This window comes from Streptopelia decaocto (genome assembly GCF_964273445.1).
Source record: "Streptopelia decaocto genome assembly, chromosome: 1".
NCBI lineage: Eukaryota > Metazoa > Chordata > Aves > Columbiformes > Columbidae > Streptopelia > Streptopelia decaocto.
In genome coordinates, this window is record NC_138663.1 from 60,911,444 (window position 1) to 60,930,086 (window position 18,643).

The window sequence follows — 18,643 nt, forward strand, 5'->3', positions numbered from 1 at the left end:
TGTGTCAACCACAAACTGCCCTGTGCTCTTCCTAGTTCCCAGGAAGGTACTACATGTATGAATAAGATTTCTTTTTTTTTTCTTTATGAGGTAAATACACTGCTTAAAAGGGGGAAAAAACCCAACCAAACAAACAACAGAGCATTAAATACTATTAGTTACACCAAGCTGGCTGCAGGCAAGTGAAATTGCAACCTTCCCACGCACAACTCTGCAAATGCGTTTCACACTGTGTCTGCACCATTTCGTTTCTCTTGCCCTGGACTTCCACAAAACCGTGTGTCTTATCCTACAGTACCTCCTGTGCATTCACAGTCTTGTTAAAGCCACAGGGAGAAAAGAAAAAAGAAATATTCATTGCCATCTGTGTCACTGTACTCCCCACTAGCACGCTGCCAGCAACTCTTAACTGCTAGCTGCAGCACCCATCGCTCCCCACAGGGTGAGACTCCTCCATCCCAGCCCCATCACTCCACCTGTCATTCCAGGCCTAGCCCTGGGAAAAGGGTGCAAGAGCACAACACTGAAGTTGGTTTTACAATGAACATTAGGCAGAGGAGCTTCTTGGCATGTCCTGACTTGGCTTGTCACAAGTCATCGTAGAAGTTCTCAGCCCTCAGGTTTAGACTATCTTGTAATCCTCTTTCATCTTTCCTCGGACAACACCTTCATCTGAGTCAATAGTTATGGCAGATGTCGCAGGAATCACAAATGTTGAACCCAAACACTCTGAAAGGTCTCTGCCTGAATAACCCACCCTCCAAAGGAGCACATGCTAAAGCAGCACCAAATGGGGTGAAACACACTCCAGCCACTACACTTGATTTTCAGTTGGATATAAAAATTCTGAGGCTAAAATGTATAATGACTGAAAGTATCCAGTAAGCAGTCTAGACCCTGTGCAAAGTTATCAGTGACCCATACAAACCACAACTAGAGCTCAGCTGTCTTGGAGTGACCAAGTTAGCAGCATCCTCAGCAGCTTACAGAAACCTCTGTCAGGCTTTCTTCTGCTGTCTTACAACCATGTTCCCAGATTTCATATGCGTACATTTTATTAACCACAAAGGGCAGTATGTTTCATTTCTCTGTGGAAAAGCTCTCTCAGTTGCAGAGAAACCATCCAATCTGTCAGGATCACTTCAACTTTTACTGTGCTTGTGACCTCTGTTGCTGTGATTTGCAAGTTCTACATGTGTGCTTTCTGCTCCACCATGCAAACAGGGAAGGATGAGAATGGGATTAATGGCAGACTACGCCAGGACCCCACACAGTTGCTGGCAGCCTGCAAACCGCACATATGGAAAAGCACACCATAAGACAATGTCATGTTCCCTGCCGGCTCACACAGGATTCAACAGAGCAGCAGAGTACACCAGCATTATTGGTGTACTAATATGACACTGCTGTGTTAACAGAGCTGTCAAATCCCATAGACCCACCATACCAAGCTGAAGGCTCATGTCACTCCCAGGAAGCCGGTGGTCAGTCTTTCTACTTGTCATATGACAAAAATTTTTCCACTGAGCTCTGACAAGCACACTAAGTTATTCTCTTTTCTCACCCACCAGATCTCCTAACTGTGCAGTTCAATCCGGTGGCAAGAGCAGCTGGATGTGAAACACAGGTGTGCTGTTAAGGTCGGTCAAGTTATTTCATTTCCAAAGCCTATACCCAGTGGAGTACCATTAAAACCAGACATGTTGCTCTTCTCATTCCAGCTAAACAATGATTTACTTTGAACAAAAGCTACTCATCACCCCTTCATTTGCCACACTCTGAGGCATCGTAGGCAAGTGATCTAAAAGCACCATCAACAGAAGCAGAAGGCTAACTAAAACCCTGGTCAGCTTCTGCTACTGCTGATGCTGCGTGTGTCATGGCAAAAGCTGCAACGCATTTAGTGGCTTGCATCATGGCAAGGAGCACTAAACCCTTATGCCTATTCACAGCACCCTACATAAAAGCCACTTGAGCGCATCAATATTAGGAACAAGCTCTTTCATAAGTCCAGCCCAATCCAGTTAACAGGCTTATCTTGAAATGCTGAGAAACAGGGCTTACAAATGGCAATGCACCTAACTTGCAAACACTAGTTTGCTAAAAGTTATGGAAGAACTTGCATGCACTGCCTAGCTTGGGTTCATAACTGCCTCTTTCCTCTCCATATATTCCTTTACAAATGCTGTTCTCTAAAGCTATGAATTTAAGAAGGCCTTGAATGATCTTTGTGATTAGTAATCATTATTATAAATCTTGTTCCACTAGCATAAAAAAAAGGATACTGTTAAATACAGAAGCCCATTTCAGTCTTCCTGCTCAATTAGCCTTCCTTTCCTGCTCTTGGCATATGTTTGCATAAGTTGATTTGGTTCTGCTAAAGAGATGACAGGATGCATCAAAATAGAAAAAAAGATGCACAGAGGCTTTGAGATTGTTTGTTGTGACATCAGTTGGTGATAACACACTACTGTCCCCATCTCCCTCACTCCACCTGTGCAGAGATGTGACCTGAGGAAGGGCTTATTCCTGACCTTCCACTGAGGAGCAAGCACATAAGCGGATGCCTCTCCTGTCCTACCCACCACCACCAAGCATGCAGGATAGCTCCAAAATGAAGGATGCAACAAAAGACTGCGTTGGGATTCATTACTTAAAAGGTAATAACCTGAAAGTACCTGTAACCTCACTTGCTAAAAGTCTTGATTTTCTGTAATAGAAACTGGGGAGGAAGGGGGGAAGCATCAGTTTTGCCCACAGTATGAATAATTCTAGGAGTTAAATGAAAGGCATTTTAGAAGTGTAAGTGCTACTATGAGAAGTTAATATTAAAAATATTCTCTGTGACATCCAGGGTGGCTAAATCAGCATCAGATTAATTGAACATAGGCAGATTCAAGAGAAAACTAGTAGTTTTCAAAGCATATTTCAACTCTGACAACATACTTGTTTTCAAATAGTTGTCCATTTACCACAGCTGGAAAACATCAGGGTGTCAAATTAGATGAACAAGAGTGCAATCAGCCTCCATTTCTGATATCACAAACACCTTCCTGGAACACAGTTTGCTCAAGTGTTAATCAGAAAAAAAAAAAAAAGGCAGTAACAAAAAAAGTGTTAATGATAAATTACACAGCCAATGTAAACCACAAGCCTATGTACATATACACATTTATTTTTACATATACATTGGTGGACTTTAGACCAGGCCTTTAGCTAACATGCCTTGAGGGGATTCTTCTAAAAAGATAAAACATACAATGTCGAGCTATACTTTCACACATACCAAGCAAGAAAGAGTAAGAAGTCAGAAGTACAAATTCGACTTTTCAGGCTCCCTTCAATGAGCATTTCCTTGCAGGAAGGTATACTAGGGTAGTGTTTCCAACTACAAACTCTGAGCTATGGTCCTGAGGATGATAGAAGACAATCCTTCAATTCAGACCAGAGATGATCAATGCAAAATGCTTGATGACCAAATGATGATGACATTACCATTTTCTAGAAATGTGATAATTTTTATAAATTATTTTCAGTGTAAACAATTCATATAGTGTCAGCTGATCTGAAGCTTGCAAAAGGAAAAATTACAAATAATTAGTCCCAAATAATGGAATATAATTGATTTAGGAATTAGACAAGGCTGTTTCTAGACTAATTTTCAAAGGGAGAATTGCACAGTTCAGATAGAATTCTATGTTTACATCCTATGGAAATGTCTCACAATCCTTTGAAAACTTCACCCCAAGGTTATTGTTTGGTGGATGCTACCAGTCGGAGGTTGTTACCAGCCCTGCCAGACAGAGTTAGGGAAAATAAAAATAAAACTAAAAACAAACAAACAAACAAAAAACACCCCACAAAAACAACACCACACACACTCACCACATGCAACCAACTAGAGAGCTTTGGTTGTAGTAAACTGCATTTCCAGAGTTGAGAAAAATCAGTTAAAGGCAAGTGTAATACATCTAGCTTGAAATAGAAGCCCCACAAACTAGAAAAGCTTAAAAAAGCATATTTTTCACAGTGGTAAATCATGCCTTGCTAATCTACAAGAAGAATTGAAGAACTTACCTTGGCTATTTTTCACTAGATGTGAAGTGTTTGGATTTTCAAAGGCTTGGGGAAAGCAACAACAACAAAGCTATCAGGAGAGCTTGGTAATCTTGGGATAAAAGGTAAGGTCCTGTCAGCATTTAATTATTATTCAAGGAACTGGTAAACCAAGGGTAAGAACAAAAATTAGTTCTTCATATGGAAGGTGGGGTTGTAGCACCCAATGTTCAGCCTAGCATTAGTGTTGTCAAGTGCATTCATGAATCATTAGAAAGAATAAAATACAAAGCAACCAAATATACTGCCCATATAAAATTGTATTAGTCAACAGTATGGAGGTCCTTGTCTTCACAACTACCCAGGCAACTGGACAACACAAATATCAGATACATTTCACCACGGACACGTTGAAGTCTAATGGAACAAATATATATATATACTTACATACCACTAAATACCAATATACTGAATAAACTTCTAAACATCAAAAAATGTTCTGGAGACAAGAATGTCATATCCCTGTGCTTAGTGGAAAAGTCGTTCCAGACTAGACAAAACCTTAGAATAGCGCTTCTAAAACTTTAAACTGTAGTATGAAAAAATGTTTGACTACGGAAATTAGAATGCAATTATAGAATGCCAGGTTAAACTTTAAGCAAATGTACTCACTAAAATAAGGGCATGAATTGTGAGCATACTTAGAAATAAACACACTGAAACATTTTGCTGATTTAGAACCAGGTGTGGGGATGTAAAAGGCCACTGAAAACAAGAAACATGAGGGAATATGTAATATTTACATAGGGTGACCTACTACACTATTTAAATAGAAGAGATGTTAAAACAGAGAGAACTTTGTGTTATGAAAATAAGGACATTAGAGACAGGAATTTAGAATTAAGATTAAGGAAACATCAGCTATTTAATTATGGAAATATACCTTCGAAACAGTTTGGGTATCGTTTATCTGTTTTGGGGAAAAATCCATTTCAGATCCATACACATTTAAAGCTACTTGCAAAAAGTTTTAAGCCACCCAGAAAACCATGGTTTTGTAGACCCTGACCCGTGCTCTTCCATCCACTTTTGTATCTTGTACAATTGGACTGCTACTCATTGGGCATAATCCATGTCTTAGAAAAATCCAGAGCTATTTCGCAGCCCCATACAGCTTCTTCTATAGAAGCAGTGGCAACTTTCAATGGTTTAGCTTTGCAAGGCAGTAAGACCGGGACCAGAGAGGAATCTGAGCAAGGAAACTAGAGAAGTAGGTGAGGCTGCTCAAAGTGGGCAGATCACTTGGGATCAGCTGTTGCAGCTTGGAAGTTCTGCTACTCCAAAAAGTTTTTAGGCCTGTAATACTTTTTTAAGCCTGCAAGAATAGAAGACATATAAAAGAGATTTAAAAAAATATATATCCCTTTCATTTCACAAAAATCACAGTGAAAACTATATGTATTCTAGGCTAAGGCTCTAGTTAACACTGAGCAAAGGCTAAAATGTCTTTTGCAATAGAAGCTATGATTATATAGGGAAAAAAATCCCAAGCACCATGTCCTGTGGAACAATTCAAAAGAACATGCACAAGTCTTTGGAAAAAAAGGAATAGAAATTACATTTTTATTCAATTTTATTATTATAGTAGTCATAACTGTAAATAACAATTATAAATTATTACAATTGTTTACAAATATTTTGTAAAAAACAATTTTGTAATACTTTTGTAATAATGTATAATTGTTTACAAATGTTTACAATTATTACAATTATATGTACAGTTAAAATTATACATATAAATTATATTCTGATTTTCAAAGATATACTTTGAAAAAAAAATTGGTCAGGAAAGGATAAATTTGAGAAAAAGCTCCTCATTCCATATTGCTCTATACTATACTACTCTTTTTCCGAGATATTGTGATCATAAAAATGCCGTAATAAACAGTATCAGCTGTACACCATAGGGCACCATGGAGATTTTACTGTAGCAAATGTATCTCTCATATGTAGGCTCAAGCTCTTGTTTCCATTCCCTCAATTCTCATTAAGTGTTACAAGTGTTCAGGTGCACACTAGAGTTTCATTGACTTGGAATAGAAAACTTGGATTCAGTAACTCAAGAATTTCCATCTCAATAAGCCTGATGTGAAATATTTCAGCTTCAATCTTTCTTGGCTTAGACTCGTAATTTGCACATCACAGACTTCTGCTTTGAGTTTTTTGTCAGTTTCAGAATTTCCTATTGAAATAAGACAAGAAATTCCCACCTACAATTACTTGAGAAACACCAGTTGGTAAAATCCCAAGTAGAATTAGAGCCGTATTGCACATGCTGAAAGTGTCAATACAGAAAGATGCAAACTTGTCAGTTCTAGTACGTGTTGTGCAATTGGAAATTCTGAAGTTAGATAACACATTTTTGCTACACGTCCCTACAGTTTGGAAAGTTTCTCCAAATGAAGACTCACTTTTGATGTGCATGTGTAAAGTAGAACGTTGGGGCAAAGTATCTACACATCTCTTTTTTTTTCTATATAAAAATGCACTGTCTCCATATCCACCAACCTACAGTTGTGGTTAGCACAAGAGGTGTTCTTATTTAAAGGACTACTTCCTTGTAGATACAGTCATAAATAATTCAAACTAAACTATAGTACACAGCAATTAAATGAACAAAGTACGTGCTGTAATGTTCTACCTTTGTTTTTCAGTCATTTCCTTGTACAGCAGCATTCAATCTCCAGCCATTCTCAAGAGCTCTCACCCTTTGTGAAAATTAGCACAGAGAAGCTGTATTTGGGCACAGAGAATCAGCCAAAGGACAGCCAGGATCATGTAGTACATTGTGCTACTGTATAAGAAGAAGTGTTTGTAAGTACTTATCTCAGTTGCAAAATACTGGAAAGTTCTATAAATATTTTTTTAAAGCAGTCTCAAAATAACTTTTCTAGATCAAAGTTATGCTTAAGAGCAAGGAGTTCACCCACTTTTCCTCCCATTCCCAAGCCTTTCTGAACTTCAGATTTTTTCATCATGAAAACTTGACAATTTTGCAGGTAGTTAGGGACACTGAAAGAAAGTGTTGCCCACTTTCCTACATTACCAATTCCAGACAGCTTTACAAAACTATTTCAGATGCAAAGCCCAGAGGTTTTATCCCTTAAGAGGTAAAACCAAGAGCTGATCCCAGAGGGAAGATAGCAGCCTCCACCTCTCATCAGGATGAAGTCAGAACCTTCACAGCACCAGATAGTTGTACAGGGACAGGTTTTGGCAAGGGGTTATGCCCAGCCCACCCCGTGCCTTGGAAAGGCACAGTTATTAACATGGACCAACAGAAGATGTTTATGTCAGAAAGTGGAGGAGAAAACCAGTTCACCAATAGTTTGTATTTGACCAAAAAATACAGGAGCAGCTCATGCTTAAACAGATCTCCAGAAAAATACCAAGTGAAGGTGTCAAAGACCCTCATGGTAAATGTATTGCTATAAAACTTACCACAAGAGATTTCATCCCCACCCACTTATTAAGGGCATGCACCTGAACACATACTGTATTACCAGAGATTTTTGCATCTGCTAACTGTGTCAGTCTTATAAATCAAGGCACTGATAAGCAAAGGTGTCACCTGCACTTTCACATTTACATTGTCTAAGTAAATCCCATTGTTGTCAGTGAGGTAACTCAAAGGCCATAAAGCTGTTCCAATGCAACAGACGTGAAAAGACTGTACCTCAAATTACAGGCTATGGAGAGAAGAGACTAGCACTTGTTAAAGCATCCACCTAAAATCCCAATGTCCACTCACTATTAATGAGTCCAAAACAGAAACTAAACTCCATGTCCCATTGGAAGACAGGTTCTGGAGATAACAAACATGAAGAGAACAGAGCTTGCCTTCACTTTGTCACCGCATATACGTGGTTCTCATGGTATTGCTGAAGTGCAAGGATATCCTGAAAATTAGATGCCCTATTTAGGCAGACCACAATCCCTACAACTCTTTATAAATCCTCTGTTGGTGGCTTATCTATTTATGATTATTAACAGAAGGAAAAAAAGAGCAGCCTTTAGGCTCTTCTGAACTCTGTAGATCTTTGGTCAAACTGGCCAGGGGATCACTGTACCCTAACTGGCTCCCTCATGGTCTTCTGTTGTTTTTTTTTTCCCTGCTGCATCAGTAAGCCTAGAAAAAGAGGAGGAGGCCTGCAGCACAGAGCAAGTATGCTAATGCCATATCATACTGACTGCCATGCCAACGGCAATCACACACGCACCCGCTCACACGCTTCTGCCAAATAATCACTTAAGCAAACATCAACTACAGAGATTAGCAAAAGCATCTGACAATGTGCAAATCAGACAAGAAACATGGGCTGAAGGGACAGCTTAGGAAAGTGAGGATTTAATAAGTGAAATGACGTGAAGTTTCTGAATCAAAGCTTACAGTGTTTCTGAAAGATTGCTGAAAATCCTATCTGTTGGCCTTAGAGGGAAAGCTAGTAAGTTTTTTCCATCCCTCTGTCCATACCGCATATCAGCTGCACCAAGGCAGGCTTCTAATAAAAGCAAATGACTCCTGTGCAAACATCATCTTAGTGACCTCTGGGAAGGCAGCAATCCAAACAAACAACCAGGCAGTCAGGTGGCACATGCTATTGGGAAGCAATTGTGGCATCTCAGAGGCCTTTCCACAGCACCAGAAGGAAAGCTAAGCTACAACCATAGAAGACTGCATTTCCAGGAGAAAAAATCCTAGGCAGGTAGAACAAGAAATTCACACTATTTTTGTTTAACATGGTGAGGATGTGGAGGCTACTTTGGAACACATAATTTTTGTTGTTCAAACTAGAGGAACAAAGTGTTTTCCTATCAGAATTAAGGCAGAGTATCAGAATATTCTCTTGATTTATCTTTAATTTACTAAAAGGTACCTCATTCCAAAGGCACTTCCAATGAAAGTAATGAGATTCTGCTGCAAGAAGTGTAGGAAGAGTCACAACCATTTACTAACATTGTAACTCATTTGTGTCTTATTTTGAAGAATTTGTCACCAAAGCAAAGGGATGAATCTTAGATTGAATTCTACAGTCCTTATTCTGATGAAGCTCTTGCTGAAGCATCAGCTTTGCCTGAATAATGGTTGAAGGAGGTGTGCCTGGTTTAGAATTAATCTCTGCTTGACAGGAAGAATATGAACTGAAAACGATCTCAATATGGAAATAGAAGAAGTTCAGTTGTCCAAAAGCAAACTGTGACCTTGCAGTGCCATAAATGCTACAGAGACAGCACTGTATTAGAAGTGCCATCTTTCTACCAAGGTTATTTCTAAGTTCCTTCCTATATCACTTTCAGAGACAGCAGACCTTTCTTAGGACATTCATTCATTGCTGTCTAAAAAAGTGCCTAGAAGAGAATAACAGAAATGTTAAAATAGGGATATTGAGCCAATGTCACTCTTCCCATTGTTGCTTGCATGCTGTAAACCTGTAAAAAACAAACAAACAAACAAAAAAACAAAACAACAAAACACACACACACAAAAAAAAAACCACACACACACACACACAAAAAAAACAAAGCACCTGTATAACACTTATTTTTAAATCCAAACTTTTTGATATAAGAACTACCTACGCAAAGTATTAAGCAAATTTTGGATGCTCCTGTCACGTAGGCAAAGATGCTCCAGACTGTGAGCCTTCTGTTGCCGGCTACAGATGGGCACATGCATTTGCATTGCACTACTAAGGCTCTTTTGCACTTTGAGATACATGTGTGAGAAGCATAGCTAAAAAAATAAATACATAAATAAATCTGTTGTACTAGTGATCCATCAAGACAAGGAAGCTTTAAATGCAATAGTCAGAGCATCTTTAGTTGGTTATGAAACTAATGCCATTGTTTGTATGGTTCTGAAAAGCAAAAGCCAAGAACAAAACCGTTTTTGTGCCTGATATCCAGTGACTGAATTTGAGAAGCCAGTTCAGTCATTCTCATTGCTTGCAATCAGATAGGGATATTCTGACTTCCACAGATAGCTATATATTTACTGCTTGTGTTGACATACAGGGAATTCCTCCTGTCTTATATATCCATAGAGCACAATTATCTGCTTTTTACCTTTCTAATCCCTAGGTATGGTATAAAGCAGCAGGTGGATGCAGGTAGCAAAGTCAGATGGTGAAAACAACACCAGAGTGGCCTACCTTGATGAGCTCAGAAGATCAAGACCAGCTTTGCACTCAAGCCTGAAAAATAGGCTACTGCAACCTCATTGCCAGCATCACCAGCACTGTGTCTGTCTCCACTGCCAGCTGGACCAGCCCCACTAAGATGACAGAGCACCAGCCCAGGTGTGTAGAGAGAGGTTTGCTGAAGGAAAGAAGAACCCGTCCAGTCTCCATCTGGTTTGACTCCTGGGAGGAGAACTTGTACAGATAGTGAGTTCCTCCAAAAATATTGTTTGAAGACGGCAAATAGTCTATTTCATTTACACTGTTAGCTGGCTGTGGACTAGTACCAAAACAAGCATTTGGACCGAGGTATTAGAGAACTATTTATCCTCTGTCTCTTCTCTCCCCACAGGCACTTGACGATGGTACCATCTACAACTAAACAGGAGATGTTTACAAGGTCCAAGCCACACTGGAACTCTGCAGAAACTAATGAGGAAGGAAGATTTTTATAATGCTCTCATGAAACATTTAATGAGCTCTGAAATAGTGCTGGCAGGCCTCAGAGGAGAAAGGTCTAGTTTACAATTGAACTTTGCAGTTTACTAAATGGCAGCGGACTGGAGCCTCAAAGCACTATTTATTTTCAGAGACTATTTTTATCAGAAAAAAACCCAACTCCTGTAATGCACTTCTACTCTGGAAGTCTTTACCCCTCTGTTGCAGCTGCCATGCAGTCAATGGCATTTGCCAAGCAATGTGCTCCTAGGGTCCAAATTAACATATTAATGCATTTTTTGTAATGTAACGGAACTGGATTTTGCCTCAGACACAGTCAGCTCTACTCCTCATCTCCAGAGGTTATCCACATTGAAACCAAAATCTGCTATTCTGATACCGCAAGGAAGAGCAGAGGCTTTTTGGAGCGGAGGGACAGAGGGGGTGTAAATCACCTGGTTGCACCAGTAACACGTCTAGCTCTTTATTACGTTCACATTCCCCCTTCTCATCTCCCATGAAACTGCCTACAGCTGTGTTCTCTCAACCTTCGGTCTGAAAGACATTAAAAAGTAGTCTGCAAGATGATTACAGTTTCTAAAAAGTCACTCCCACATATGTAAGCAAGCAAGGAAATGAGAAAAGTTAACAAAAAAAAAAAAAATCAAAAATCATCATGATGCCACTGCAGGAGGTAGAGTCAGACATGTTAAATGGTTCAGTGATTTTATTCCTTGGAATAAAATGAAGTGAGGCATATTGGCCAACAGAGAGTCTAGTTTGGTAGATCCCACTGACCCTTTCTACCATGATAAGGTAAGACACTGCTGGAAATGTAACGAACTGAATGACTTCAATATCACTAAGTCAAACACCACCTGCACGAGGGCCTTTTAAGTCTTAAGTGTCCTTACTCTTCACTAGTGAAAAGACTGTAGGAATTTTAAGCAGCAAATTCCGTGCTGAGTGCCAACTCTTATTTCCATGGGCTGGATCAAGCTAATGTAGTGGGATTAAAGAGTTTTTCCAGCTGATGACCACCTCTGTTTGACACAAGATCAACAGTTTGCAAAGCATATTTAAATAATCATTAGAAAAAATAATAATAATCTACTGGTCTTTATTTAGTGTCTATTACTCTTGGCAGAAATAATAGGTATCAGTCCTTTGGAAGGCAATGACACACAGAAGATGTGCCTTTTCTTATCTTGTATAGTTGCTGCTGTGCTGATCCACAGACATGCAGCCATACCACTTCTTACACAACTACAATGTTTCATGGATTATCATAGTAAAAAACAAACATCCACATACAGAAGACATTACTCACTCCTTTAATTTCATTTTTCCACAGTGCTTCTGCTGAAGAAATTGCTGTGAGACAACTGATTCAAATTTCCCCCAACTCTCCTCAAATGCACATTGAACACTTGACAATGGCCACTTTTCTACTTTCCTCTCCACGCTCCACTGGAGAGGACCCTCTATGCATTCAGAACAGCACAATGGAGAATGATTTCCAAAGCATTAACTTGGAGCCATTGAGACTTGGAAGTTTTCAAAATGACTCTATTGTGCTCAAAGGATTCTAGACTACCCCAGCTACTCTAGAAGAGAGTCTTTCTCCCTTTCTCAAAAACATCCATCCCTCGAGTCATCCCTGGAGTGCATTGTTGGGGCTGATTCGTTAGTGTAGCAAGTTCCATCAGTCAACGCTTGACAGATACAAATAATATCAGGATATGGATATAAATTAGTGCGACAGACCCTAAATAGTTTTGACAGGTTTAGTAAGTATATATAGCAACACAGAATGCTATTCTTGCTGTCAGACATCAATATGTAGACAGAAGATTTGGGGCACCATGGAAACTCAGTGACATAAGAGTGGTATTGATTGGGCAGAAAATGAGGCTGCAATTTAAGTTTAAGGCTGCCAGAGATGCCAAGAATGGAGAATGACCTCCAGCAGTGAGTTTTCAGCATAAGCTCCCTGTGAACAAGCTAGTCCAAGAAGGATAAATCAGCGATATGGGTCGACCAAATGCAGGCTACCCTAAGCAGATGAGAATCACTCTGTGTGTCTGCGCGTTACAGTGACCTAGTTCGTTCAAAGACAGCATTTTGAATGGTTTATTATAGAGGCTTGAAACAAAGAGATTTCCTCAATTAAAGTCCTGAAATGAATCCTCAGAATGAAAATGCTTTTGATACACTGATCAGCAAGAGGCTGTAAATACCGAAGCAAAGTGTATGTTGTTAAAGACCAGTTCCCACAGAAAACACCACGTTTGGGAGTGTAGGTAATGAGGGGGCCTGAACCAAGCAGGAGGTTCCGTGAGGAATGCCAGCTCCATCCCTATTGCCCTAGGGTTACACAAAAACATTTGTTACACTGTAACACTTGATAAATCATACCTTCCCTGCCACAAAAGCACGCTAGAACAAAATAGAGTACAAGTTAAAGGAGTGCATTTTCTGAGCTCCTGTAAAGGATTATTTTTAACTATCTGAGTACTCAGGAACAGCCATTCCCAGAATGATCCCAGAAAACAAGGGACGTATCAGGGAAGTACCTTGCTGGAGTCATGAGTGCTGGAAGTCAGCTAAGTAATAATACTCACATTAGTGATGAAAAGATTAATCTACAAAAAACATCCATCAGTACAGCTGTGTCAGGAATAAGACAAGCCTCCAAAGTGTCCTCAGTATCAGTATGGGCATAGAGGAATACAGGCATGTGGCACTGGGATAGCAGCACTACGTTTTGTAACACTATAGTAAGATCAACCTTCTGCTCCAAGGATGTATCAGCCACAGGCCACGTATCAAGTAACTGGTGATACACATCTGGATAATTGCAAAAAAGTCTGGTTTTCCTAGACAGCTTCTACGCTGTAAACAAAGACTTAGTATTTGTAAAAGAAAGATTTGTTGCTGTTCTCTTTTTTCTACCCAAGAGCTTGCTCGGGAGCACACTGAAGTCAGTAAGTTTCTCTCCTTCAGTTTCATCCAAAGCTTCGTAAGTAGCAAATCACCAGATAGTTTGGCTTACTCTGGAGACAGTAGCATATCAAACACCAGCTTTCCTGCTCTTTAGGAAGAGTCACTAAATTATTCAGCAGATTTTTTTTGCTGCTGCCTTTGTTTGTTTGTTTAACCTCCCCAATGAAGTACCCTCTCCATTCACTTCTAAATTTTCATTACTACAGCAAATTAAAAAATTTTATCACAAATATGAAGGTTCCTTTTTCCCTCTGGATCACTTCTGATTGAAAGGTCAGACTTTTTTATTGTTGTTGTTTTTCTTTTTTTTTTAATTCTTATTTATTTTCAGGGAGGAAACAGGACAAAAATTGCTTTGTCAGTCAGCTCATGCACACTCTCCAGAAAATGTAAAAGGCATTTATTTCTTTACAACAACTTTTCCCATATTTTTCCCTTGTCTCTCTTTCTCTCTGTCCCTTCCCTCCTTCTCTCTAATGCAAGAAGTTACACACTCAGGCTATTTCTTGTGCAAAAAGTTGAACTTTGCTAAAAGCTCAACAAAATCAAGGCATAAAGGGAAAACAAGAAAAGGGCAGAGAATTCAAGAGCCATGGGTAAGCACTCTTCCACTGTAATACAGGTCATTTAGAGCAAACAGGATCTAGTTAAAACATCTACCACTATCCATAGCTGCTGGTTTATCTCACAGAGAAAGCTTTAATGCATGTCGCAAATATTTCCACAATGGTCCCAAGAACCAACTAGTCTCTAGGGTTTACCAGCTTCAGAGTGTACCACTAAGATAATGCACAGTAGACATTCACTGTCAAGGCAACCACTTGCAGTGTGGAAGAGGTGTGTGACAGCCAACTGGGACATGTAAAACGAGCAGATGAGCTCCCAAAGAATGAAGACTACTTCTCCTGTATTAGAAGCTCTACCTTTACAAAGGAGGGGATGAAAGAGGGCAAGGAGTTGGAAGTATAGGTATTGGAGACCATAACACATTCGCAGAATAATGTGTGTGCTCAACAGGGGGAAACTGTGCTTTCACCGTTAACTCGGCTTTTCTCCCAACCCATCCCTCCTGAGTAAATGGAAGGCATAAACTCACAATGGCAGTTTTAAATAGATCTATCGGCACTTGCTAGATTCAGTTGTTCTAGTGGAAGTAAACTATGGATAAGAAGGCAAAGTCCCAAGAAAAATATCAAAGTCCTCGGTCTGAGGGTACAATTTAACCTCATTATCCTGAATCTCAGCCGGGACATTCCTGGCACAGGGCAACTGAGACCTGCAGGGGGTTTGCCGCTCTGGGGTCACTCCACTGCCCTTTTGTCCTCTCGAAACGTACCGGCCCGTGGACTCCCGCCTCCCTTCCCCGCCGGGTCACGTCCTCCACCACCACCTCTCTCGTTCTCATCCTGCCTTGGCTTTTTAACGCTCCCATATACCGGCCCACCGCCGCCAGCCCGAGCGCGGCGCCCGTCAAGCGGACAGCGGCCGCAGCGTTCCCCATCACGGCAAAGCCCAGCGGGGACCGAGGCGCCCTCCGGCACCCTCGTCCTGCTCCCAGGCAACCCCGGATGCTCGGCCCCGCCTGCCCCTCGGGCAGGTGTCTCTGGGGCCGCAGGTGGTCCTCACCACCCCGCTGGGTCCGGGGTCCCACCCAGCTCCATGGCCCCTCTCCCCGGCACCCGCTGGGTGACGAGAGGAGGAGAGGTGGCACCGGGGCTACGGAACCCCACTGGGACAAGTCCCCTGGAGCCGGGATAGAGGGGGGGAAGAACTTCCTACCCTCCCCCTGGGGGAGCGAGTGCGGGGGGGACCAACCCTCGGCCGGCCCCTAGAAGCCCCCGCCGCCCCCTCGGACTTACTTCGGGAGGCGAAAGGTTCTTCTCCCGCAGCTGAGAGGGGCGAGCCGCGGGCGTCCCCGGTGAGCAGCGGCTGCTGCTGCCGCAGCGGGTCCCTTCGCTTCCCCACGGACGGGCTCGCCGGCTGCCACCTCGCGCCCCGTCTCACTCTCCCGCCGGAGATTTCTCGCCGAGATTTTTATAGTGGAGGCAGGGAACCTGATCCGCGCTTTGACTCAGCAGAGCCCGGGCTGCAGCGAGGCTGCGAGAGGAGGGAAGCAGGCGGGCGCCGGGGCAGAGCAAGCGGTCGCGCTGCCCCCTCGTGTGATGCGGTGGGGGCCGCGCCCGCCGGGCGGGTCACCCGCGGGGCAGCCGCGCCTCCGCCGCCGGGGGCGGGGGGTGGGACGGTGGAAGGGTGGGGAGGGGGCGGGACGGGTGCGCTCCGCGGCGAGCGGGGCTCGGCGGCAGCTCCCCCAGCGCCCGCCGCAGCGGGAGAGCCCGGTGGGGATAAGCCCAAGCGAGTTCCCCTTCTCTTCTTAACGACACCCACGGATGCTGGGGGGGGGGGAGCCGAGGGCGGGGGAGCACCTCACAGTACCCCCGGCCGATGCAGGGGCTCGCACAAAGGCACAAACATGCACAGCTTTTGCCCAGGTAGCCTTTGGGTGTCGGGGTATGGGGAGCTTTAACTTCAGCTTCTCTGACTTCCAGCTTGGCACTTGGACCGTGGCAGGGTTGGACTGGAAATACTGCTGGGGAAAGGGGTGGAGGGAACAAAGAAGAAAAACAAACAAACCAAACCAACAACAACAAAACACCCAGCTTTAAACACACCACTTCTAATTTCAGCTTGGGCTGAAAGTGCCATGAGAACAACTTTTGCCACAGCGTTTCAACACTTCTGGTTGTAGTGGTTGCTGGAGTTATATCAAGGCTTTCATTTAGAAGCAGGCTTTTCCAGCTTTTAGGTTCATTACATCCATTGAATAAGAGTGTTCCTCAGTCCACAGCTTAATTTAAAACTAAGTGGACTTGTTCCAAACTCCAGGCAATTTCTATGTAATTCCTGATTCCCCAGAGCAAGTCACTGCCCTGATTTGAAAGACTGATCCCATTGACTACTTGGGTCTCTGCTGGGGTTTGCAGCTCGCAGCTCCTGCTCCAGGTTTGCGCAGAAATCCAGTTCAGATTCTTCTCCTGTTTCCAGAGGAATGAGCTAAAACAGTAATTTGTCTGGCACCGTACACATTGCATCATCTAACACCTACCATCTGTGACAATGAAAAGCACTGTGCAGCTAGTCCCAGCGTGGGCAATTGCACCCACCTGGAGTCTTTCCTAGTAAAGTAAACTATTCCCTTCCATCCACACCTTGGCATAGTCTTTTCATCACACAGTTATGTGCTTAGTCCTGGCATGGCTGTTCAGGATTTGCACCACTGGCAGTTTTAATGACAGTGATGTAATTTAAAACAACAACTTCGATTTGCAGTGTGAAATGGTGGCTTCAGATGGAGCGAATACTCTTTCTAGCAGCTGGATGAGTGGAAATGAGCACTCAACAGTACCCTTCATCTTTGCATTTCAGACTATGCAAAGCTGAATGGATCTTTAACAGCTAGTATGTAACTTCCTGAGGCCTTCTCAATGAAATCCTGGTATCACAGTGTTAAACACCACAAACATCTAGAGCAAGACACTTTCCATCAAAAACCACCTGGTAGTGGTTGACACTTCAAGCTCTCAGAATTCCTCCATACAACCACAATAATGCATTTCAGATGGTCAATCATGTCTAAGTAACAAAGTCAGAAAGAGAACAAAGGCTGATCTGTAAGGTCACCTTGATTAAAACCAAAACAGGTTGCACCAAAGTGGGTCAAGAGATTTCTTCCTTTCCTTACAGAAATCTAAGTCTTAGCTAAAACACTGAAAACTTGACCTTTTCAGCTTTTTAGAAAACAATGGAAACTGTCTGCAGAAAGCAACGGCTTTTCACAAAGATGTGCATGATATTAGAAGCCTCCTTTGTCCACTGAATTTTAGAAGTAAAGTCAACAGACAACCTTTGACCAAATTTGCTCACAGTTTTTCTCCATACCTAGTTTCCATAGCTCAGAAATTAATTTCCTGAAACCGAGTTTACATGTACGGAAACTGGTTTTGTGCAATACAGCTTGTTTTTTTTATTCAGAAAGTCCAAACCAAAACTGCAGAAGAGGTTAACACAGCTGCTCAGAGGACAAATTACGGTCTGAAAAAGAAAATAACTCATTTTTTTGGTGGACAAAAAGTAAATGAGTTTTAATGTTAATGTTATTTCTGTCTCAACGGCACCTTGAGGCTTAGCTGAGGTTTCCATTGCAATAAGCACTGTACAAATACAGAAAGATATTCTTTGCCCCAGATTGTCCACTGTGTTTGATGTCTTTGATATTAATGGAGTATAACAATTGAATTTCCTGACTGAACCTTAGCTATTGAGATAGAACTTGTAAAGACGTGGAAGGAGGTGAGACAGTTGGTGATTACAGCAGTCTTGGGAGGACCAACATTGCTCCTTTTGCCAAAAATGTCATCATCAATATGTTAATCACAGCCTCAAAGGTGCTTATTGTGCTGGTTCCCAGCCAGAAAGAACAGGACAGCACGGAGAAAAGAGATTGAGGGGAGATAGACTATGACTATTTACTTGCTAAGGGATATTTTCCTTATTAAAAGAACTGTGAAGATGGAGAAGCTCATCTCAAGAACTTTTTTGCTGTTTTGTCTCTCCTGACTTTGTTTCCCAGCCAATGCTTTATTTCCTACATGGTCTGTGGAACTACAGCCTAATCTACATTTCTTGTGTCATACAGAAAAATAAATCCATACTGGGAAAAAAAAAATACTTTGGCTATTACTTTTCTAGTCTGGACACATGGATAACCTCGAAAGGAGAATTTGCTTGCATATTGCCAGTGACACTTCTCTCAAAATCCTCGGCATTTGTTTCCAGCTGCTGGTTCCACTCTGATCAAAAAACAGAGGTGAGTAATGGACTGGCAGATGTAGAAGTCCAATTTCTAC

At 41.9% G+C, this 18,643-nt stretch overlaps 1 protein-coding gene across 1 annotated transcript in view; it reads right to left on the reverse strand.

Annotated features, from left to right (window-relative positions):
- The window catches only part of PTN (pleiotrophin), a 76,709-nt gene extending 60,842 nt beyond the window's left edge, over positions 1-15,867 (reverse strand). The window contains exon 1 of the mRNA XM_082051477.1: positions 15,599-15,867. The gene's annotated coding sequence lies outside the window, so the exon portion shown is untranslated. The remainder of the gene's footprint in view (positions 1-15,598) is intronic.
- Positions 15,868-18,643: the final 2,776 nt, after the last annotated feature.